A 13,849-nucleotide genomic window follows, 5' to 3' on the forward strand; every position below is an offset into this window, starting at 1 on the left:
AAAAGCACCACTCTGTACCTTCTTAGCTCCGTCTTTTTGTTCTCACTACTCCTTTCCTCCCTCGTAAGACTTGGCTCACAAGCCACCTCCTCCTGGAAGACTTTCCTGGTTCCTGTAGAACTGTATTTAAGACTTCCTTCTTCTGAATTTTCCTCAGCTGGTATTTCTATCATACTTATTCAGCTTTATACTTGTCAGGTTATTCCTCTCTTATTTCCCCTGGAATCCCATGCAAGAGACAGATTCGAGTTTTGTTCTTTTCTAAAGAACACAAGCCTGTGCAAACCTTCTTACCATCCTATCGAGCAGGGGTGGAGATTGGAGTTGCAGGGTTCCCTGCGCCCTCATCTGAGAAGGGTAACTCTTCAGACCTCGTTCTTCCCTCGCTTCCCTCCACATACCTGGAAGTCATGGTCTTGCTTTGAGAGCAGTCAGGCCCTTCAAGAGACTTGTGTTGCTACTACTAGGGAACTCATGCAATGAGACTTTAGTCACGTGAAATGCTAGACACTTCAGAGCCGTTTCTTCCCCACATTGCAATCAACTGGCACCTCCCCTCCCTGAAGAATCAAATGTTAAGTGCAACTGAGAAAAAAAAATTAGTTTTGATTAAGAAAAATCTTAACATCGAGTCCCATTTCTGCCTTTCTAAAAATCCTCCCCTGAACACCCATTGAGATGTATGACATGCATTTCTATTAACTTTTTTGAAGACTTAGAAAAAGAGAACATTGGAAGACAACAGAAGTAGGAAGCCCCAGTGAGCGTAAGCATTGAAGACATGAGATGATGTCTTTCCCCAGATGATAATGTGACCAGTCTAGCAAGGACCAAGACAGCCACTGAAACTAGGATTTCTGCCCAGAGCCCTCACAACCCTATATGCCTACTGAGGGAGGGACACAGAATCGTAGTGGGAGAATTCTCACCTGTGCCAGCAGCTACCCTGCCAGAGAGAGAGAGAGAGAGAGAGAGAGAGAGAGAGAGAGAGATTATGTTCAACAAAGGCTTCGTGGACAAGGTGGGACTTTGAAAGAACATTAAGGGGATAAATGGACGCTGATGGCTGTTAAAGAGGCTCTCGTTTCTGGAGTAGTACTGTCCGGAGATCTGCACGTAGAGATTGATGTCCCAAGAGATTAGGGTGTGGAGAGCGCAAAAAGATGATCAACTGACCAGAAAGGGTAGGATTAATAACATTTTGGTAATGAGATTTGCACAAGCAAACAAGAAATGTTAGCAAAGGTGAGGAAAGAAAAAATCCATAAAGCTAAGAATGAGAAATAAAGGATGAGATACCAAAGTTAGTGACATAAGAAGAAATCTTACAAGGAGTGGAAGATTTGGGGAAAAACTCTGCCTGGGAAGGGAGCAGGAATGTTGCCTCCTAGAAAATGGGGTGGCAGGAACAACTTCCCTGATTTGTGTCAGAAGGGAGAAGAGACACCTTCAAAAGGCTTGGATGGGAAACTCAGCGAGCTGAGGACTGAGATTTACTGTAAAAAGGCAGGTTGGGGGATAATTGATTTGCAACCTATGCCCGGGGCCAATTATTAAGAAATTAAAGCTACAACGTTTTATTCGCAAGCCACATAAGAGCTGAGAGCACCCCAACAGTGGGTCCTCTGCCCCCCGCCCACCAGTCCCCATCACCATCACCAAACATAGTCGTGGGGAGTTCTGCAGAAATGAAACATCCTGAGTAAGCACGTGTGCTGAATAGGTCCAGAAACACCTGGGCAGAGCGGCATCTGTTCACCTGAGAAGTATTTACTGAATGCCCACTACAGGGCAGGAACTGCTCCAAACTTCTCGGGAGTCAAGTCTCAGCGAGGACCTTATCACTCCTTGTTGAATTACCTGTTAAAAACATTCCTCCCTGGGTGTTTGACAGACCGAAGAATCCGTAGTTTCCTCCACCAGACTTGGCATGAAGGCAAATGAGACTAGAGAGGAACCAAATAGAAATAATTTCTAATTTAGGCGAGAAAAAGGAGATTAAGTCTATTAGCTCTGTCATAATTTTCTGTCAGCAAATTTCCTTTCTTTCTTCTTTGTCACCTGGTTTATGTTATAGTGGGATGTGTTTTTGAAGAGCATGGATGTTAGTCTGTGGAAATGGAGGCCGGTGGAATGGTTTACGAGCATAGAGGCAATTTTCAGCTTAGTCATATGCAGCACCAACACGTTAATTTGGGTGATGAGAGGAGGTGTTTTACCAAGAGTGGTCATTTCAATTTTAGATTTAATAACATATTGTGGTAATTGTGGCTTATTGTCATACCTGAAGTAACCCAGAAACAGTGACACAAAAGGAATGACTTTTATTCATCAGTTCCTGGCTTCTCACTCACTAACTTCTCCCTCAGGATTTTAAAATATCCACCAGGAATCCATTAGGGAATACCACAGAGGGGTCTCAATTTAGGGGAGACCCCTCATCCAGATGAGGAAATGAAAGAACTGGGTGAATTGGGGCTATTTCCTGCAGCCTCTGCTAAGCAGCCTTCTCTGCAGGGCAGCCGAGGGCTTAAATGAAAGGCGAATCCTGTTCCAGTTTGTAGGGAAGATGGCGGGAACCGGATGTATTCATCTGAACTCTGTGGTGAGGAAGGAGCACCTTGGAAGGCTAAGGAAGTTGGAAAGTTGTAACACATGCTGTAGCACATGCTGAACGATGAGGAACATTTTATCTGGAAAGCCAAGGAAGCCAGTTGGGACTTGGACATAAATCTTTCTGAAATATGAAGGTCACAGTAAAAATGAATCAGCCTTGCAATTTTTTTTAACCTGTTACCTAATACAGGAGCATAACTGAATTTGAAAACCCCAGTTATACTCATTCAATAGCCAAGATATGGAAGCAACCAAGGTGACCATCAATAGACAATGGAATAAAGAAGAGTGGTACATATATACAGTGGAATATTACTAGGCCATAAAAAAGAATGAACTCTTAGCATTTTCAACAACATGGATGGACATAGAGGGTATTATGCTAAGTGAAATATGTCAGACAGAGAGAGAGAAATACCATATGATCTTATATGTGGAATCTAAAGATCAAAATAAATTAACAAACAAAACAGAAACAGACTGGTAGATGCAGGGAACAAGCTGATGGTTGCCAGAAGGAAGGGGGGTTGAGGGGTGGGGTGAAAAAGATGAAGGCATTAAGAAGTACAAATTGGTAGGTACACAATAGTCATGGGGATGTAAATTATAGCATAAGGAATATAGTTAATAATATTGTAATAACTATGTATGGGGCCAGAAGGGTAATAGACTAGTCAGGGGAATCACTTCATAAATTACAGAAATGTCTAACCACTATGCTGTACACCTAAAGTTAGTATTTGAATGTCAACTCTAATTGAAAGATTTTAAGCGGGGGAGAAGGTGAAAGAGAATAAGAGGTTCAAATTTCTGGGTAGAAAACAAATAAGTCATGGGGATGTAATGTACAGCATAGGGAATACAGTCAATAATACTGTGATAGCTGGTACAGTGTCAGATGGCTACTGGACTTACCATGGTGATCACTTCTTTAGGTCTAAATGTTGAATAACTATGGTACATACCTGAAACTAATATTATATTAGTTTCGGTTTTTGCAATTGTAACCTTTTAAACTGCAATTACTTCTGCACCAACCTAATGTGTTAGCTATATTTTAATGGAAATCTTTAAAAAAAATAAAAATAAAATTACCATATGATCCAGCAAAAAAAAAAAAAAAAAAGGAAAAGAAGAAAAGAAAATCCCTATTATAGCAGAAGGAATTCCTTTGTAAGCTATGCCACAGATGACTGCATTTGATGCCATAGGTGGTGGAGAAGCAATCCCAATCTCCAGGTTGAATAATCGTATCATGGCCTTCATTCCAAGCCCAGCCTAAATCCTGCCATATATTCATGAGGAAGTTGCTGGGCTTAGAGAGTGAAGTTGCCAAACAGCTGCCAACACCGAGGACAGTTCCAGGCAGTTACCCCCAGCCCCAAACCACCCAGTACAGCTCACCGCCCTCCCCCACACTGCACCTTCCTGTGGGATGTACAGGTTAACTGGAAAGCGGAGAGATGCGTCCTGCTCCGAGGCAGTCTCTCCAGGCTGGTGGTGCTCCCAATGCAGTCGGGATCAACAGCATAGGTGTCCCCTGGAAAACCTGACAGGACCACACCACTCTGGGCTCTAGGGCTGGGCTTCCAGGCTACCACTTGCTCCAGATTGCCGCATCTTGGGACACTTGAACACTCCCCAGCAGATAAAGGTGAGCGATCTGAGCGATTTGCCCAACCTCCCCCACCCACTTGTAATGTCAGCTTCATTAAATACTAAGTTTCCATATAAATCTGGATTTTTATTCTGGACTTTGTCCTGTGCTGTTGATCTCTTTTCCCACTGCTGTCCACTCAGAACAGTATATAGTATAACTGATTGTAATAATGTGTATATGTATATTATTATATATAACTATAATAAGACAAAAAATAATATAAATATGGATATGTATTATAACTACTATTAATGTACTAGTATGATATACTAATTACTTTGTTATAAGTTTTAATACATCTTAAGGCAAACCCCATTTCTTTCTCTTTTTTATATGTGTCAATTTTAAAGGCATATTGTTTAAAAAAATCAACCATTTGACTTACAAAAGATTCTCTTGTGTTCTAAAGAAAAATTAGTAGTTTCCTACCTCCTACTCATTAGCCTCCCAATTTGATGTTTCCTTTCTGTGCCTTTTGATTTTCTTATTCAAACAGCATACACATATATTTTTAAAAATTAGATCTATTTTTATCATTCTGAGCCTGGCATTTTTCACCTAACAATATTCCACAGACATATCAATACATATGTTCACATTTTTGCTGCATTGCAAAGCTCAATATCTTTTTTTCAACAGTTGTTTTCTTCCAGGTTTTTGCTATTGAACAATGTTGCAGGAAACATGCTGGCATGGATATGTGTGCTTATCTTTGTATAGTGCTGCATTTATTTCCCTCAGATGCGTCGTTCAAGGTGGGATTACTGAATCAAAAAGGTATGTACATTCTTAATTGCAATAAATTCTACCAGAGTATTTTCTGAGAAGTTGTAGTAATTTACAACCTCCCCCCCCCACCCCCCAGTGGAGGACAGAACCCTTTTCCTCAGACCCTCCCTTAATCTAGAGAGTTTGTTTCCAAATTAAAGGAATTATTCCCAAACCATTAATGTGCAAATTCTGTACATTAGACTCTCTCAGGGAACTTTTTAAAAGGTAGGTAGAAGCCCAGACCTCACCCCAAACCAGGTAAATTACCTCTCTGGAGATCAGCATTTGTTTGAAGTTCTCCAAATGACCCCTGTGTACAGACAAGTTCGGGAGGGCTGGACTAGATGTTATCAGTTTCTAAAATATTGCCCCGCTGAGGGCAACAGTGGCTGTTTGTCTTTTAAATTTGCATTTCCATGACCAGTTTACATTTATATTGTTCCCTTTGTACTACCTCTGTATGAAGTCTGTTTTACCCTCTTTTTTTACTGTTTTTTGTTTTCACTTTTTTATACTATGTCTAAGGAACTCTTGGCATATAAGAAAAATTAATTCTGTTTATCATTTGTCATAACTTTATATAGTTCCTTTAGTGACACAGAAAATTTGAATTTCTGTGTCATCAAATCTGATAGGTTCTCTTTCCTTTATAGATCCTAGCCAGTCTCTATTAAGAAGACCTTTTTTACCCCATGATTATGCAAATGGTTGTATTTTCTTCTACTAGATCTATAATCAATCTGGAATCATTTTCGTCGTTGATGTAAAGGAAGGAACTGCTTTGTCATTTTCCAAATAAATAGACAACTGTGCCCATGCCAGTTAGGAACAAGACAGGGCTAGTTCATCACTAGTAGTTCTTTCATCACTAGTAGTTCTTTGCAATGCTCATGTCAGTCAGCAGGGGCCTGGTTGAATAAAGTATAGTACATACACAGCAGGTACTACAATGCAACAATTTTTTAAAATGAGATCAATCTATATTTATTGGGGCGACATCTATCATATATTCTTAAATTTTTTAAGAAAAATAGAGAATAGTTTCTATAATATGCTCCCATTTTTGTAGGGAAAAAAATCCCATATTAATTGTATAAGGCAAGGAAAAAGTTGAGAGAGAGATATAAAACTGAAGGCTTAACATTATAAATAGAGTAATGAGGAGGGAGGGAGAAACAATTTTAAATACACTTAAATTGTGACAAGGCACGTGATTTTTTTTTGAAGATCCATATTGCTGTACTAATAATGATAATTTTAAAAGACAAAGAAAAGGGTACTTCTTGCATAAAGAGATATTTGATTTGCGTTTTAGTTAAAAAAAAAAAATTGGTATGCCCAAAATAAATGGTGATGGGTCTTTTATGAAAGGAATCCTAATAGCCAACTGTAGGTCGCCACCCTGAATTAATTGTTGTTTCCAGGTCATAAGAGCAAAGGTGGGGCAGAGTCCCTGTTTCTGATAAGGAGGTTCCCGGACTAGAATACTTGCTGAATCCTGGGAGAAGAACTTTCCTGGGAAAGACATCCTCCAAGTGAGATTCATTTGTTCAAGGAAAACTTGAACTTCCTAAACTACCACTCTCCTCCAAAAGTGCATAGGCCTGACACGGAAGGGATTGGCAGGGACACCAAAGGCACTCAGAAGTCACTGGCAGCTTCTGTTCGTGCCTTTCCTCTTAGGTACAGGCACCACAGATTTACCCTGTTCTGCTTTTACCTTGATATCTGCTCCTACTCAACAATCTCCCTCCAGACTCTGCCCTCAGGCTTTGTGTGGGGCTCAGTCCCTTCCCTCCCCCACTCCCCACAGAGTCTGCTGATCTGAATGGGAAACTGATAGGGAAAAATGGTCTCTAGACATTTATATAAACTCCTGTTGTTCACATCTTATTAGAGATGCACTAAGTATAGCAGAGACTCCTGAGCCAAAACGTCCGGGCTCAACCCGGCAGCTCAGCCACTTCCTGAATGTATAACCTGAGCAAGTTACTTAACCTTTCTGTTCCTCAGTTTCCTCCTCTGTAAAATGGACTATTAGGACCTGCTGCTAGGGGTTGTTATGAAAATTAAATACATCAATGCATGTGCTGTAGATGCAAGACAAGTACTAAGGGACAACTATGCTAACCATTGTATTGTTGTTCCCTCAAGTTTCAGATGGATTTCAGAAGTGGCTGCTGGGAAGAGCTTTCCAGACCTTCTTCCCACACTCGAAAGCTGAGGAACTTTTCTGGAAGGAGAAAGGCTCTTACAGTCTTGAAAGCCATACGGGTAGCTCTGGAATCAGCCAGCGAGAATAGAGGTGTGTCTCCCACATGTGAGCATGTCCAGGCCCCCCCACTGCCCTTTCCAGTTGGGACCCCCTCAAAGCATCACCTCCTGGACTCTCGCTCTCTTCTTAGCTGGGGGGCAGGGTGGGGGTGGGGCTGGACTTGTGGCCTGATGACGCTTGGCAAAGGTCACAAACTAACACCTATGGCTTGTTTCTGTAGGCCCTTGACCTAAGAGGGGGTTTTATACTTTTAAAGGGTTGTAAAACAGAAACAGACAAATGAAAAACGTCTGCAGGCCACTTTCAGTATGATACTTACTCTGTGGCCCTTTACAGAAAAAGATAGAGCAAGACAGAGCTGACCAAGACAAACACCACCAGTGGCAGAGCCGCACCAGGTCTGACTTTGGGGCCTTTCGGATTCCCTTCTCCTGACAAGACTCCTCAGAATGGCAACCCCACTGGGTCAGCTCAGCACTTGATCAAGTCCCCCATACTTCAATCTGGCTGCCATTTGTGGTTCTTCTCCCTGAAAACACTGCTGTAGCTTCCGTGAAGAAGTCTTTCTTTTTACCCCCTCAAGTTTTTTTGTTGGATTTTGTTAGGGGCAGGAAGGAGCCAGGGCTTTAATATTTGTCTTTGGAATGGAAGTGGTGCCTCCTGTCATAAGTCATAGGCATTGAGGGTTCTGCAAATCCTTTGGCCTCTCCGAGATCGCGTTATTTCCTGCTGGAGGCACCTGCCGGGTCAATCCTTGCTGTTCCCTCAGCTTCGGGTGCTGACATCAGGAATGCAAGGGTTCTGATCCCTCTGCAGAACTCCTTTCTCAGGGCTGGGTACCTCCCTTGGCAAAGAGAGCACACACAAGGCTTTCCAGAGCTCAGCGGGAATGGGAAGTATAGGGCCAGGGTGGTGACATCGTTTGCAGGTGATAAAACCTTGTTTGTTCAGGGTTTTGAATCTTTTCTATTGGCTTGATGAGGTTGTGGCACCATTTCCCCGGGGGCTTCATCAAGCAATCTCTTCTCTTTGGTGGCTTTTGTGGTACACCCCACGGGCGCCAGGGACCTACACACCTCTGGCAGCCGCTGAGAACTTGTGTCTCCAATATCACAGGGGATGGGGGCCTGGGGACTAAGAGAACTCACCTGTCAGCATACTCTCCTGGAAATGGGACACGAGAAATTTGAAAGGGCCAGGCTCATTCCCTCTCCTTGCCACAAGACTAGCTTCTTGTTTTACTAATAAAACAACACTATTAATAAAATAGAAAAGGGCATGTATGTTTTTCTTTCTGCCTCTATGCAATGATAGAAAGTAAATGAAAAATCTCCACATTGTTTTAAGCTCTCTGACATAGGTTTTGCATTGTTTTCTTAACCCTTAGGCCAAAGCTTAGCTTTTTCCATAGGAGGAAGTCTGGAACCCCCTTGGGTTTTGTCCTTTTGAGGTTCAGGTCTGTCTACTTCCTGGACCAGGTTTCTCATGTTCCTGGTTAGAAGCGATTGGTACCAACACTGCCAAGTAATTAAAACAAGCTTCTCTACCCAAACCTCCTGTCTTTCCATAAATCCACTGATGCTTTTCCATATATATATATATATATATATATATATATATATATATATATATATATATATATTAGCATTTGAGAGGAGATTAGATTGTAAGAATTGTTAAGGGGTGTTTTCAAATATTTAATAACAAATTCAAAGATAAGTGAATGGATCATTTGCTCTAATTATAATCCATTCTTAGCGAAGCATCTAGCCGCCCCAGTTTGACAGCATCAGCCTTCCCTGCATTTTGAAGGAGGTACTTCTCTGGCTGTAGTTGAAACCCAGAAACCCTTCTGTGCCTGGTGTGCTTGAGGGCCTGGGATGGCACGCAAAGAAGCTCCCAGACGCAGTGACAGGATCCCTCCTGCTAACCCCACCCTCCCCTTTACTTCCCTGCTCCCCTCCAGCCTGGGGTCTGGGGCCCTGGGTATTGACACACACTCTTTCAGGGGTATTTACAACTTAAACTCCCCTGAGCCTGGGGTGAGCTCAATAATTCAATCAGCCCATAAAAATGTTTGCCAGCTCACAAACCTTTCATTGGCCTGTCCCACAATTATTGATTTCTCAATAAAAAGGAATCTGATGACAGTTACAGTGCTGAAGAAAGATCTAGCAGTGCACCGGATCTGGAAAGTCCCCCAGATAACTGTCTGTCCTGTGGCCTCCGGGTCACTGGCCTTCGGCAAAGGGCCCAGAGTTGGCCACTTTGGAGTTCCTTCCTCTGCTCTTAGCCGGCCTGGCCACTGAGGTTTTACCACCCAGTTTTGAAATCTCTTTTGAAAATGTTTGCCCGAATGCTTCCTTATTCCAGTTCTCCCCACACACATACACACACACATTCATCTGGTTAGGATGAAAGCTGCTATTTTGTCGTGTCTACACAGATATCAAGTGTGTTGGCTTTGGGCCATGGTCCTTTTCCTAGACCATGAGGTAGGAGTTGGATTCGTGGCCGAGGGAAGGAGTGAGGCTGGCCCAGCTGCTGTCACCTCTGAAACAGGCCCTGCCGCTAGTGAGGGTCCCACTGCCTGAGACTTCAAGGGCCCCTGTCATCATCTAGAAACAGAGCTCCTGCTGATGCCAAGGTACCGAGGAGAATCGCCCCTCAGCTCACCCACCGCTCCTGGCAGAAACCAGGGGCAAGAAAGGTGCCTGGTATGGCCTCAGAAACCAAAAAAACCAAAAGCACTGGCACCAAGTGCCAGGGATGATAGCAAAAGAAGTGCTTCTCAAGCTTTCCTACCCAAGGGACACCCACTAGGAAGAGAGGAACACTTTTCTCCAGAACCTGAAGGCCACAGCATTACGCGCCCTACCCACAGAGCCATTATTTATTTGTAGAGTCACCTTTTGCCTTAAAAGTTCCTATGACTTTTTCTGTCTTCTCATAAAATGTGAAGTCTTGTTTACATACACTTTCTCTGGTCTGGAGTAAAATTTCATCTGTACTCTGTGACTTTAAGTAACCCCCAGGAAGCTCAAACCCCAGTTTAAGAAGTGCCCATCATATTCAGAATTAGGACTGACCCGATGTCTGCCACTCACGAGATTTCTGATTCTGGGAACCTTATTTAACTGTGTTAATCCTCAGTCCTTGTTTGTAAAATAAGGATAATAATAGACGTACCCTCAGATCATAGCTGTAAAGATTACCTGGAAAAATGTGTATACAGCTAGTACCTGGCATAGTGGAGCAGCAATAAATGGTACTCTTGTGTGTATGTGTGTGCAAGTGTTGTGACTTAGGGTTGAAAGGAAAATTAAAGGTCATCCCATCTGCTCAGAGAAACGCATCAACATTTTGGCTGAGAGGTTATCCAGTCCACGCAGAGGTGTCTCCTGTTGCAAAGCATTCAGCTCTCCCTCCTCCCATAATTTCAACCTGGTGTTCCAGATTATCTGTAGGTAATTCCATTAGAAAGTGTGTTCCTGTCTTGAATGAACACCTCTCACTTTGACTTAGCTCTACTATTTTGGCAGTAGTTACAAATACTGCAATTTTAAGCAACCATGATTGGATTGTGAACTTAAAACTAGCTTTTTAATGAACACAGTCCACATAATAAAAGCCATGAAAATTTGCTGCCCTCATATTTGCTGTATTCTTGGAGAAGCAAATCTAAACATAGCAATTCTGAATTTAAATGTCCCGAAAGGCGTAAGAATATGTCACATTGGAGAATGTGAGGTGGAGCCGGTGTGTGTCGAATCTGCCCCTGGCCAGGCATTCCAACTTTGACACACCTTAATGGACAGATTTTAAAATTCCACAGATTGCTAAACATTCTCCCAAAAGCTTGTTGAACACTGGAAATGACACGTGGCACATGCAGACAACTCTGTTCCTTGGTATCGCGAGAAGAATAATAAGGGAGGGACAGGGTGTATGGAGAGGGTGACTTCCAGCTGTGGCCAGGTAAGGAGATTGGTAAATCTTCGCTCCGAAAAGCAACTATAAAGCTGAATGAAATTGACAAAAACAACCATTTCTGCACTCTGCAAAATGGCCAAAAGCATACAATAATATGAGAGATATTTAGGCTTGCAAAATGGTTGAATTTTGGGTAAGTATAGTGCAAATCTGTGGCATTCTTTCTCGGAATGCTCCCATTCCCCAACCTCCACAGTTTGGTAAGCACCAGAGCAGGGAACAGCATAGCACTCACAGCTCTGTTGCTGTGGCCGTGGTCTCAGATGGCTCACTTGATTTGGTGGATGAGCAGGGAAGGCCCAGGCTCCACCACCCTGAGGTGTGACTGTGGTTGTCGCAAGTGCCCACCTGGCTGAGGCTACAAAACTGAGACCAAAAAGAGCTAAGTCAAAGTGAGAGGTGTTCATTCAAGATAGGAACACACTTTCTAATGGAGTTCAGGCAGAAAGCTGGGTCAGACTTGCAAACAGCCTGATGATCGAACGTGCTCTCCTAACAACGCACAGATCCATCAGCCGAGGTTAGTAGCCTTCCCGGCTCCAGGTGTTGAGCAATCTCTGTCCTGTCATTAGATACCACAAAGCTATGCAGACACAGGGGCAGGTCCTAGGAAGTCAAGCTTAAAAATCAAAACAAGAAAATAATTTAAGAACCTAGCAGAAACATCAGAGATCAAACGCTGTAGGAGAGGCAAAATTCACATATTTAACCCAGGTGAGTTAATAAACAAAGAAACAAGCAACAACAGAACACAGCATGAATAGCAACCACCGGGGTGGGGTGGGGGAGGTTAGAATCCACAGGTGCTACAGTTTTGTGTCTAAAACGATCAGTTTTCAATAAAAAATTATAAGATATGTGAAGAAACAGGAAAATGTGACTTATACTTAAGAATAAAGGAGGTCAAAAGAAACTGCTTATGTGATTTGCCAGACATTGGTTTGAGTCAGCAAAGACTTCAAGCGGCTACTATAAATGTGTTAGGATACCTAAAGGAAACCAGGTTGAAAGAATTAAAGTATGGGGGTGGCAGATGGCTCAGTTAGAGCGCAAGCTCTTAATAACAAAGTTGCCAGTTTGATTCCCACATGGGCCAGTGAGCTGTGCCCCCCACAACTAGATTGAAGACAATGGCTTGACTTGGAGCTGAGCTGCTGGTGAGCGGCGGGTTGCTCAGTGGTTAGAGCGCGGTGCTCATAACCTCAAGGTCACCTGTTTGATTCCCACATGGACCAATGAGAAGCAACAACTTGAGCTTGGAGCTCAGCCGCCAGGGGGCAGCTGGTCCGCTCAGTGGTTTCAGCGAGGTGCTCATAACACCATGGTAGCTGGTTCGAGTCCCACATTGGCCAGTGAGCTGCGCCCTCCACAACTAGATTGAAAGAAAAAAAAAATGAATTAAAGTATGACAACAATGAATCAGCAAATAGGGATTCTCCATAAGAGATAGAAATTACGGGGAAAAGAAAAAGAACTAATTTTTTCTGTTGGAGCTGAAATACCAATAACTGAAATGAAAAGTTACTATTAATCTGAAATAGACTGATAAGTTAAGGTGCATCGTGTAAAATCAACCACTAAGAAAATAATTTTGAAATGGAAAAAAATATCAACCGAAAAATGAAAATAGTACCCTAAAAATATTCAACCAAAAAAAGAAAAGAAGGGGCCAGTAAGGAAGGAAAAAGACAGGAGATGTACAAAACAATAACAAAATGAAAGATGAAAGGCCAGACCTATCAATGGTTCCATGAAATGTAAATGCTCACGGGGGTAATAACATTTACCATACTGATAGCTTATGAGTTTTGAAAGCCTACTGTGTGTGGTCCTATACTAGGCACTTTAGATAATTACTGTTTGTGTTTTTTTGGCCTCTGCCCCCCCAGTTTTTAAACCATTGTGTCTCAGTCTAGCCATAGGGTGAAGCTCCTTGGGCCATGCTGGTATTATGAGCCTTGCGTTCCACCCGGCAGAGGCAGTTGGTCGCCAGTCATTGCTCTTGGCAGCTCTCGCTGGCTGCCAGCCACTCACGCCAGCTGCACACCAGCTGCAGCCCAGCGCGGCTGCTCACCGTAGCACAGGTCAGCACACAACAGCCCACACCGAGCTCCAGCTGTTCAGGGCTCCAGGGAGAGCTGTTGTTCACAATCTTAGCTGTAGAGAGCGCAGCTCACTGCTGCCCATGTGGGAATCGAACCGGCGGTCTTCGGTGTTAGGAGCACGATGCTCCAACCACTTGAGCCACTGGACCGCCCCCGATATTTACCCTTTTTAATCCTCATACTAGCCCTATAGAATGGGTGTTGTTCTTATTTCCATTTCAGACATGAGGAAACCAAGGAAAATGGGGATTGAAGAACTTGCCCAAGGATGATACAACAAGAAAAGAGTTTCCTGGAATCAAAATGACTCAAACAATGTGAGAAACCTGAACTCATCCTAACAAAGATGTGAGTGCAGATATGCAGTTTAAGAGACCTGGGAAAGGGAGAGCAGTGCCAGCCACTGTCCTGAAATGCTGTCCGTGAATT

This window comes from Rhinolophus sinicus, chromosome 2 (genome assembly GCF_057876585.1).
Source record: "Rhinolophus sinicus isolate RSI-liver-muscle chromosome 2, RSI-T2T, whole genome shotgun sequence".
NCBI lineage: Eukaryota > Metazoa > Chordata > Mammalia > Chiroptera > Rhinolophidae > Rhinolophus > Rhinolophus sinicus.